The sequence below is a fragment of the Nannospalax galili genome, unplaced genomic scaffold (assembly GCF_000622305.1).
Source record: "Nannospalax galili isolate Female #2095 unplaced genomic scaffold, S.galili_v1.0 scaffold52, whole genome shotgun sequence".
Classification (NCBI taxonomy): domain Eukaryota; kingdom Metazoa; phylum Chordata; class Mammalia; order Rodentia; family Spalacidae; genus Nannospalax; species Nannospalax galili.
This window is the reverse complement of record NW_008334003.1, coordinates 4,558,729-4,569,063: the sequence shown is the minus strand read 5'-3', so window position 1 is coordinate 4,569,063 and position 10,335 is coordinate 4,558,729. Positions and strand designations below refer to the sequence as shown.

Below are 10,335 nucleotides of genomic sequence, written 5' to 3'. Positions count from 1 at the left end.
CTACATAGTGAGTTCCAGGACAGCTGGGGCTACAAGGAGACCCTGTCTCAAAACAGACAAAGGAAAAAAAAGGGTCTCCTTGTATCCCAACTGGCCTGGGATCACCTATGTAGACCAGGCTGGACTTGATGTCACAGTGATCTGCCTGCTTCTGCCTTCCAAGTGCTGGGATTTCAGGCATGTGCCATCATGCTATCTTTACAATTTTGTTATTTAAAAAGCATTTTGTACTTTGAAACACTTTATGCAAAATAGCTTGATTCCTTTGAAGACATGATCATTCTTTATAATTAAAAACATCACTATCCATGGCTCTACTGACCTTGAAGGTTTTTAAAGTATACGCTTTTCCTTCTAGTTTCAACAGATGTGTATGTTATTTGCCAACAACCTCTATTCAGACATCTGGAGCTCTTGCTATGTAAAACTCCCTCATCTCCATAATCTCTATACAAATCCCAGTATTCAAATATATAGCAGACTGAACTCAAGCTCATCTGCACAAATTCCTAGGCTTGAATTTTCCCTTCCTGTGGTCGTCCCAGAAGTGCTCCCCCATACAAACAGCTGAGGTAACAATGAGTCATTGGCTTTGTTTCAATTCCTTGACTATTTCCAGTACCTAAACATAGATGTTTCATATAATTTCTAATAATTTTTATTAATTTAAGTGGGAAGTAAATCTCTTCATCAATTAATGTATGACCAGAAGCATTTTTATCTTTATTAAACTAAAATTTTACTGAAGAGAACTGTTGAGTAATTCCTTACATGAGCTGGTTCTATTCTTCTATCAATATCTTAGTGTTATCATGAAGGTTACTTTGTACAAACTGCCCCAAATGAAAAATATAAATGCAGTGCTGCAATAAAGTGATGATAAGGGCTATATTTAAAGAGACAGGACACTACTTAGGTTCATTATAATAGTGGTGGATATCAAGAAATGTCCAGACATTTCCTAGATGTCACTAAGTTTAATGAAAGTTAGCTTCTATAACATCTTGTGTAGTGATTTCCAAATAGCAGATAACAATATATATCTCATGGTGCTAATGTTCTAAACACGTGATATACATGATCTCACCCAATATATAAGTTTAATATTCCTGTTTATAAACCACGCCATGCTGGAGAGGTATGGTCGTTAAAGGCAAATGACCAAACCATTACAAACATCATGTAAATGCCTGATATTTTATAACTTCATTTATATGCACAGAGAGCAATGAAAACTCACAGAGCTATGTCCAACACCTGAAGTGCAACTAATAGCCACGTAAGTCCAGAAAAATATGCCTACCTTGGCTTGCTCTGTTTCTGTCAGTAAGTCATGGAAAGATGTTAGCAATGCATTTATCAGAGTCAGAATATCACTGCTCATAAATCACAAGACAGTTCTATAAATGAAGGCATTCTAACATATTTAAAGCATTGAGCCTACAGAATAGAATGTTTTGACAAGACTCTGATCTCCCACAGGCAAAGCTCAAGAGACATTTCCTTTCAAAGTGGGAAACTATTATCCTGTCTCTTATTCTAGTATTAATGACATTTTTTGTCATGTCAAATGATTGAAAATAAATATGGAAAGGAGAGAAGCTCCGTGGTGCCCCATTTGGTGATTCTAATCACAAGGAGACAAGGTCAGGTAGAAGGAAGGAACAAATGTTTTACTTTTATTTTTTAAAAAAATTATTTAATTCTTTAATAATTTTGGGAATTCCCTGAAAAAGTACACTCCTTCACAAAAGCGAAACTGCTTTTTCCAGGTGTCTACTATTGAGTCTTTGATTCAATCACATGGCGTACACAGAGATACTGAGACACATTATAGGCATTAGTGAACTATGGGGCCCTAGGATTCTGAACCATGTGACCTTCTCTTGCCCACTGTTAAGACTGGCCTTAACTTGTACATAAGGCACAAATACCATGAAACAAACACACTCAACAATCTCATTCTGTGTATGGCTTATTTCAAGGTTGCTATGTCCAAAAAGCTTCCACAGAGACACATTACATTAAATTCCACTGAGAAGGGTACAATATGTCAGCATCTGGATACCTTCCTGAAGGTTCCTTCTGAACCTTGGTGCACAGGCCCCCGGCTGGTCTACATGCAATGTGCTGAAACTGAGGAAAGCAGTGCTCATGGCGTCTGCTTTCAAAGACGCATGATAACACATAATTTTAAGGCTTTGAATTTCATAGTTAAAATCCATCATATATTTCCTTAAAATGCCTCAGTGTTGAATAAACAAGGGCTACATAAGTTATTATTTCTAATTTAGAAGACCATAACCTATAGCTGGTCAAAATGTTTTCAGTAAACTTTCCTAGGACAACTCTACAAGGGACAGTCTATGAAGATTTAAAAGGTAAGCAACTAGAGGTATGAAGGATCCTCTCGAAGACCAGTTAATAATTTTATTTAGATTTGTTTAGCAAAAACTGTCAGAGGGTCTTAAGAGAAGAAAAAAGGAAGTTATTATTACCAAAAGTTAATAAAAAAAATCCCTGGTCAAATAAACCTAAATTGGGAGGGTATTGTATTTTAATTAGCAATATTATATATTTGTTTTCTTTTTAGATGTCTGGAGAACAGAGACAATTAAATACACAGGATGAAATCAAATAATCACTATGCTGAAAAACAAAACCTCATATCCCCCATTTTAATAACTTTTAGAATGGATTTTCTTAACCTTCGATACTTCTATTTGCAAAAGCTAAACAACAAGCTTTAATATTATTGAAGGATGACAAATATAATAAAAAGGTGACAACTGATTTTGGAAGGTTTACAATGTTCAATTTGCAAACCAAAGTGAATAAATCCTAACGACTTTCAAATACTGTGCAAAAGTATGTACTGGGTAGTTAACTTTATGAATCATGACTAAAAGCCTAAAAGATTTGAAAATACAGTGATGTTTTAATATTAAAATAATGAAAATCTAAGCAATTCAAGTGAATTTCAAACATTGAAATAATATTGTGAAGAAAAATTAATAGTATTATAATGAACTATAGAATCCAATTTTTCCAAAGAAACACTTTTTAACATATTTTTTTCAATATTAATGATGTTAATAGTAATAATACTCTTCAAATGCTGAACATATGCTGTTGCTAGCAGTTTTTCTGCAGTTGTCTATAGGTTTCTATAATCCTCTTCTGTTGGTTAAGTTTTATGTTATGATGAAAATGCTCTTGCTATAAACATCATAAGAATGAGAAGATTAATTTTTGCTTATGGTATCAGAACTTCTGTCTACCATCAGCTAGCTCCATTACTTTGGGCTTGTGTTTAGTCAAAACATCATGATTTCAGGAGTTGGAGCAAAGGAAACTTCTCACCTAAGGCTACCTAAGAAGCAAAATGAGAAAGGTGGGTCCAAGACATAGCCTTCTCCCCCAAGGGCAGCTTCTGAGGAACCCACTTCCTTCACCTAGGACACATCACAAAATTTTTCCACCATGCCCCAATAATGCATTTAAATGATGAATCTCTGAATGTATCAATCCATTGATTTAGTTAGAGCATTTGTGATCCAGTAGTTTACCAAAGCCCATCAACTGGTCATGAAGACTTAAACATATGGGTCTGTGGGGAAATTTTCAGAATCACATCAAAAGATTCTTCATTATAGACATGATCAAACTGATGACCAGAGAGAGAGCTTTTTGCTTATGTTGACACAGATAATAAATGGCAGAATTAAGACATTAGCTCAGTCTCTAAGAGTTGAATGTCAAATGACTTAACCATGATGCATCTTGATGTGTTGGAGATTCTTTCTTAGAAAGAAAGATTATTTTGAACTCAGAGACAAATAAAAAATAACTCATACAAGATATAATACATATTTTCATGGTCTAATAATGTACAACTATAATAAAACCTAACTAGGACAAGTGGTTCAAGGAAGCCAACTAGAACTTGGTTAGTTTACATTCAAATAGACTGTTCAGAAAGCATGCTACTCAATTATTGCAAATCACCAGATTGATGTGGTATAGCATTATAAATTATTTTGTTTTCCCATCAAAAATAATGGCTATACATTTATGAAAATCACAAAATATTTGTTGAGAATGGTCTATAAGTAAATATGACTGCATCAAATAAAATACTTTATTTATTTATATATTCATTCAATCATTTATTCATTCATTCATTTTTATGTGTTCATTCTTCCATGCCTAACAAATGTTTACAATTTGTGCCAGGAAGACTATAATGCTTGAAATCAGAAAATTCTCAAAGAATGCTAAATGACTACAAAATAAATAAAAAACTGAGTCCCCATCTTTAAGAATATGATAGCTAATATGAAATCATAAATAAAACTTAATAAAGTTGCTGGTAGTAAACAAGAGTGAAAAAGGCATCGAATTTTAGAGAAAAGAAGTCTGTTAGAGGAGCAGAATGCCTACAAGTACTGATATGAAAACAGCAGCGGTGGGCCAGGCGTTGACCACAGGAGCGGTGGGCCAGGCATTGACCACAGCAGCGGTGGGCCAGGCGTTGACCACAGCATGTGATAAAATGAATGAATTTGTTTTTGTCAAGGCTGAAAACAAAACACTCTAGGAAAAATTATCCCCATCTCTTTGCACCATCAACAGGCAAAACAGACAGAGTGGAAATATGAAAGATGATGATCAACAGGTAGCAGAAGTGCAGGCAGAGCTGATGGGTGTGTGGACAAACATGGCCTGCAAAGTTTTGCAAATGAGAATAGTGGTGGCAGCTGCACTGACAGAGCAAGTTCACCATTAAGTTGAGGACAGGCATTCTGTGGAGAAGGGAAAGGCTGGAAACACAATACATTGTAAAATACTGTCTATTGGGCAAAGAATGCACATATCCCTACATTTATCTTTCTCCTTTATTGGGTTCTTTGTAAATTTCCACATAACTGTGTATCCCCATGCAAATGCATATTTTTTATTAAAGATAAATATAAATTTTCCAAACACACACACACACACACACACACACACACAAACAAACATATGAAAGATGAAGATCAGAGTATGATCAGTACATGTGCCATGTGGGACTCTGAAAATGCATTTGTTCAGATGTTTTTACTTTTTCTGTCGGAAATCACTTTATTAGTAAAAGTGAAGTTCATTTCTAAAGAGATTTTTTTAAAGTTTTTACAGCTCCCTTCTGGAGCAGAATTCTATGTTCAGTCAATATTGGATAAACTTTCCCTTAATTGCAATGTTTTTCTTTAATAATGGTAGAAATAAAATTTTGAGTAAAAGACCACGTTGATAACAATTATGGTCTAATAGTTTGATAAGTATATACTTCTAAATATGTGAAGTCAAAAGTTTTAAAACTACCGATTTTGTGTGTTAATCAAGGTCACAAAGCAATTAAAACTCTTCCTGTAAGCTTCCCAAGGTGACCTGTGAAAATGGTTCACTACTCGCTTGAGCCAGAAAACCCTACAAAATCATGCAAATCAAGAGGTTCCAACCTTCCTGTTCACTTTAGAAACAAACGTGAAACTGCCCAGGCCATTAAGGGTATGCGTATCCGAAAAGCCACCAAGTATCTGAAAGATGTCACTTTAAAAGAAGCAGTGTGCCATTCCGGCGTTATAACGGTGGAGTTGGCAGGTGTGCCCAGGCCAAACAGTGGGGCTGGACACAAGGTCAGTGGCCCAAAAAGAGTGCTGAATTTTTGCTGCACATGCTTAAAAATGCAGAAAGTAATGCTGAACTTAAGGACTTATATGTAGACTCTCTGGTCACTGAGCATATCCAGGTGAACAAATCGCCCAAGATGCGCAGCAGAACTGACAGAGCTCATGGTCGCATTAACCACACATGAGCTCCCCCTGCCACATCGAAATGATCCTCACTGAAAAGGAACAAATTGTTCCTAAGCCTGAAGAGGAAGTTGCACAAGAGAAAAATCCCAGAAGAAACTGAAGAAACAAAAACTTATGGCCCAGGAATAAATTGAGCATAAAATAAACGCAGATAAAAGTAAAAACAAAAACAAAAGGAATTAAAATAATTTTTTTAACTTTTCCTGTCTGGTACAGACATCAAATTCTGTATGTCCAACTGTCATAAATAAATAATGAGAATCTTAAAACAAATGCAAGAATATATGTTGAGTATATGTTTACTTAAATATACTTATATATGTACTTATATGTACACACACACATATTTATCAGGACATTCATAGATAGATGATTTGGCATCAATATGGAGTTAAGAGCACGTTGCAACCAGTTTCAATACTCATATGTGGTAGTCAAAGAAAAGATGCTTAATAGGCATATTTGAAAGCTAGAGAACATGTAAGTTCATTAGCAAATATCTGAAATCAAAACCTAGACTCCTGAGGACAGAATCACACTACGCCATGTGAGCATTATTCCTAATAAAACACAAATGAAGCTGGCTGTTAGAAACCCCACTAGGGGAAGGAAACTAACAAACCCAGGGATGAAGTGTAAATGTTGAGCAAAAGATCAAACACTAACATAATTACGGACAAAACAGTAGTGTTTACAGAGAGTAAGTTCAGAAATGGGGCTTTGGTACTGTTCACTAACAGCATAAGTCAAAACTGAAGACTCCTCTGAGTGAATTGAATGTATTCAGATATATTTTGTTAAAGTTGTGTATATGTTTCCTTAAGTTATATCTATTCAAAACTTTCTCTTTACATTAACACTTGTCACCTGTGCTTACTATAGTAAAGAAAGCGGCTGACTCCAGCAGGTTAGATTTCATACTCTTCGTACACTTTTAGGCCCCTTGGATTCCAGAAGACCTCTCCCGGCTTGTGTTGTTTTATCTTATGGATAAATGCACTTTTGCCTTTTGATGTTAATAATATAAATAAATAAGGGTTGCTGCTTGCCTACATTTCACTGTTCAAGTCTGTGCATTTCCAGTAGCCTGCAAATGAAAAGTAGCTTTCAGATGGGTTCTAGTCATCATAGATTAAGTAGGAAATTAGAAACATATCCCGTATCTCCTATCCTCTTTTTATTTTTGTAACAGAAATTGAAAAAAATTATCATAGTGCAGAAGTTATAATGACATTATGAAAGGACTCAAAGGTTGTTGAAAGAGAGCCATGCCACCCTGCCATTATTAAGGCACCTGAACTTCCTGAGCTGAAGGTTAATTCAATGCAAAGGCAATAGTATTTAAAAATTTGTAGTTTTTATAATCAGAAGTAAGATTTTGCTATCTTGTCCTGAGATATAATGTGCCAAGATAACTACAAAGAGCAGGAACAAAAGTCTGAACATATTTCCTTTAATTAAAGATAGTAAGGACTAAATGAGGACAGTCTATAAAATACTTTTATTAAATCAAAAAATCTTTTTGTATTTATAGAAGAGTTAATAGCAGTCATCAATATTCACAGTAATTTTAAGTATTTGCTACTACTCTACTGGGATCATCAAGATAGTACAAGGATTGCTGCTATTAACTCTAAAGCTAAAAGGATATTATAAAAAATAGTCAAATCTCCTTGAAGCTTGATCTCTCCTGGAGAGCTTTCATAGTGCTGGAAGATGCCGTGCATGCTACTGGAAGAGACAAGTAATTATCACCTTCACCAAGCTGTGAACCCTGCAAGCGACTATAATAACTGGCCTGGGAAGCTATGCCCACTGGTGTAATAGTAGCACAAATGTTATGGGAGTAACTAACACTGTCTGATTGACTTTAAGGCCTGCATCGCAGGGGAGCCTATACCTGGCACTGTTACCAGGCCAAGAAACTGTAGCTAATCAGGTCATAGGCCTTAGGGGAGAACCTATTGATCTGCTAAGTAAACACTGTATTAAACTTACTCTTAATGACTTCTTGTTATACCATAAGATTAAGGCATCTCTCAGATCTCATCAAAAAAGCCTCATCTTGTAGCAGGTGGTGATTAAAACAGAGACCCACAGCTGGGGAACGGGCAAAGAATATGATACTATGAAGTACTCAGCCTTAACTGAGACACCTATGTCACACTCTTGCCTCCCAAGACTTTGGGAACATTGCAGAAGGGGCAGCAGAGAGATTTTACAACCAGAGGTGGTAGATGAATACAAGGAAACTCCGTTGTCGGGATACATAGGGCAGTTGCACATAGGAACCCACAGTGCTTCTGAAAGTACAAACAAGAACTGTGGAAACCCAAACAAGAGACCAAACACACCATGAATTGTGGGAGATGGGCAAGAAGTCCCAGGCCTAGCTACGGATCTATTGTCAGTAAAACCTAGGAGAAGGAGAGGGAGGTTTCTTTAATGGTGGGACATCTAGTAGGTTGGCCAGACTCCAAGGGATGGTCCCAGCACCAAAAGTATTTGTAAACACAAATTAGTCTCAAAAGGCCTGCAAAAAATAAAAACTAGTAATAGACTTGATGAAGTCAGTGTAGAGACGCAGAAGGGGATCTCTGAAAGTGACAAAATACATTGTATGAAATTCTCAAAGAATTGATAAAAAATTTTTTAATTGTCAAATAATTCTAATGAATATCAATTGCTAATATTTCTAAACTGGGTTAGGGAGTTTCCGTCACTGTGACAAAATACCTGAGATAATTCATCTTAAAGGAAAATTATTTTGCTCCATTATTCACAGCTTTCAATAAAGAGTCAGCTGTCTCCATTAATTTGGATCTGAAGTAAGAAAGAAGCATTGTGGCTGTATGTTATAGTCTTGAAAAGCTTCTCATTTCACGGCAACCAAGGAGCAGGGAAAGAGGGCAGGTGGGAAAAAAAACACCCTTTGGATCACATCCTAATGATCTGTTGCCTACAATCAGGCTGTGCCTTCTAGTTTCTGTCACTTCCCAATAACAGCAAACTATGAATCTGTCAAGGGATTACTACATTGACAGAGCTGGAGCTGTCATGTCCGATTATCTCTCAATAGTGCCACCAGTTGCTGACCAAACCTGGGACACATGAAACTTTGGACAATATTTTATATTCAAACCATAACACAGCCTTTCCCCAGGCAGCTAGTATTTAGCTCTTTCTGGTTTCCTAATGGATCATGGATGGAATTAAGGGCTAATACTTTCTAAATTTTTATTTTTAATTATGTATATGCATGTGTCTGTCTGTGTGTCTGTGAATTTGTGCATGTGAGTTTAGTGTCTGTGGAAGCCAGAGAGGGTGTTGAGTCCCCTGGAGCTGGAGTTACAGGTGATTGTGAGCCGCCTGTCTTAGGTGTTGGGAACTGAACTTGGGTCTTCTGGAAGACCATTAAGTACTCTTAACACTGAGCCATCTGCTCAGTCTCACTTTTTAGATATTTTTTCTCTCAGTTTTATTTTATATGTGTGTATGTGTACTTGGGTGTGTGTATATGCACCACAAGCATGTGTGAGCTAGCAGAAGGAAAAAGGGTATCAGATCCCTTATAATTAGAGTTACAGATACCGTGTGCATATTGAGACCAAATCCCAGTCCTTCGCAAGACCAGTAATCTCTTAACCACTGAGCCGACTCTCTAATCTTTATGGCCCAATACTTTTGAAGAACTTATCTCAAGAGTGCCTCACATATTGTCAACTTTATTCTTCTTGCTTATGGGAACTTTAACTGCAATCTTATAAGGTCTTTAGGCCTGGTGTGGTGGTGCACTAAGGAGGGAGGTGAATTTCTGAGTTCCAAGCCAGCCAGGGCTACATAGTAAGACCCTGTCCAGAACCTGTGCTTAAAAAAATCTAAATCTTCTGTGGTTGTGAATTTTAGAACCCTTTCTTCTATTTCTGTTTTTTAAAAAGCTGCAGGAATAATGAATCTACAGCTACACTTGGCACTTCATTCAGAAAAGTACTGCAAAGCTTTAGGTAAAAGAGAGGCATAAATGTCATCTACATCAGAACACCATGAAGTAAAATTGTCTTTGTTTTCATAGTACATTTTCTTAAAGATCAAACCCTCTAAAAATCTGTTGTAACCCCTATAAAATAGCAAATGCCAAGAAAAAAACAATATATAAAAATTAGTGGCAATCTTGTACAGTAACAATGAGTTATATGAAACAATATTAGGTAACAATGCCACTTACAATACTGTAAGGAAAAAGATCTTGGAATGGGCTTATGGAAGGATATAACAGGCTATTGTATTACAAAGCCACCAAATATTGATAAACTTAAAGGGAAACCAAGTAGCTGGAAATGCATTCTGTGTTCATGAATTACAAGACCTAATAAGGGTAAAAATATCTACACAAGCCACACTACAGAGATTTATTGAAATTGTTATCAAATAAATTATTAATGAAAATACAGAGGATATATACAAAGGCAAAAGAAAC

At 36.1% G+C, this 10,335-nt stretch overlaps 1 pseudogene; it reads left to right on the top strand.

The window, feature by feature from the left end:
- Positions 1-5,438: 5,438 nt before the first annotated feature.
- On the top strand, positions 5,439-5,987 carry LOC103730671 (annotated as a pseudogene).
- Positions 5,988-10,335: the final 4,348 nt, after the last annotated feature.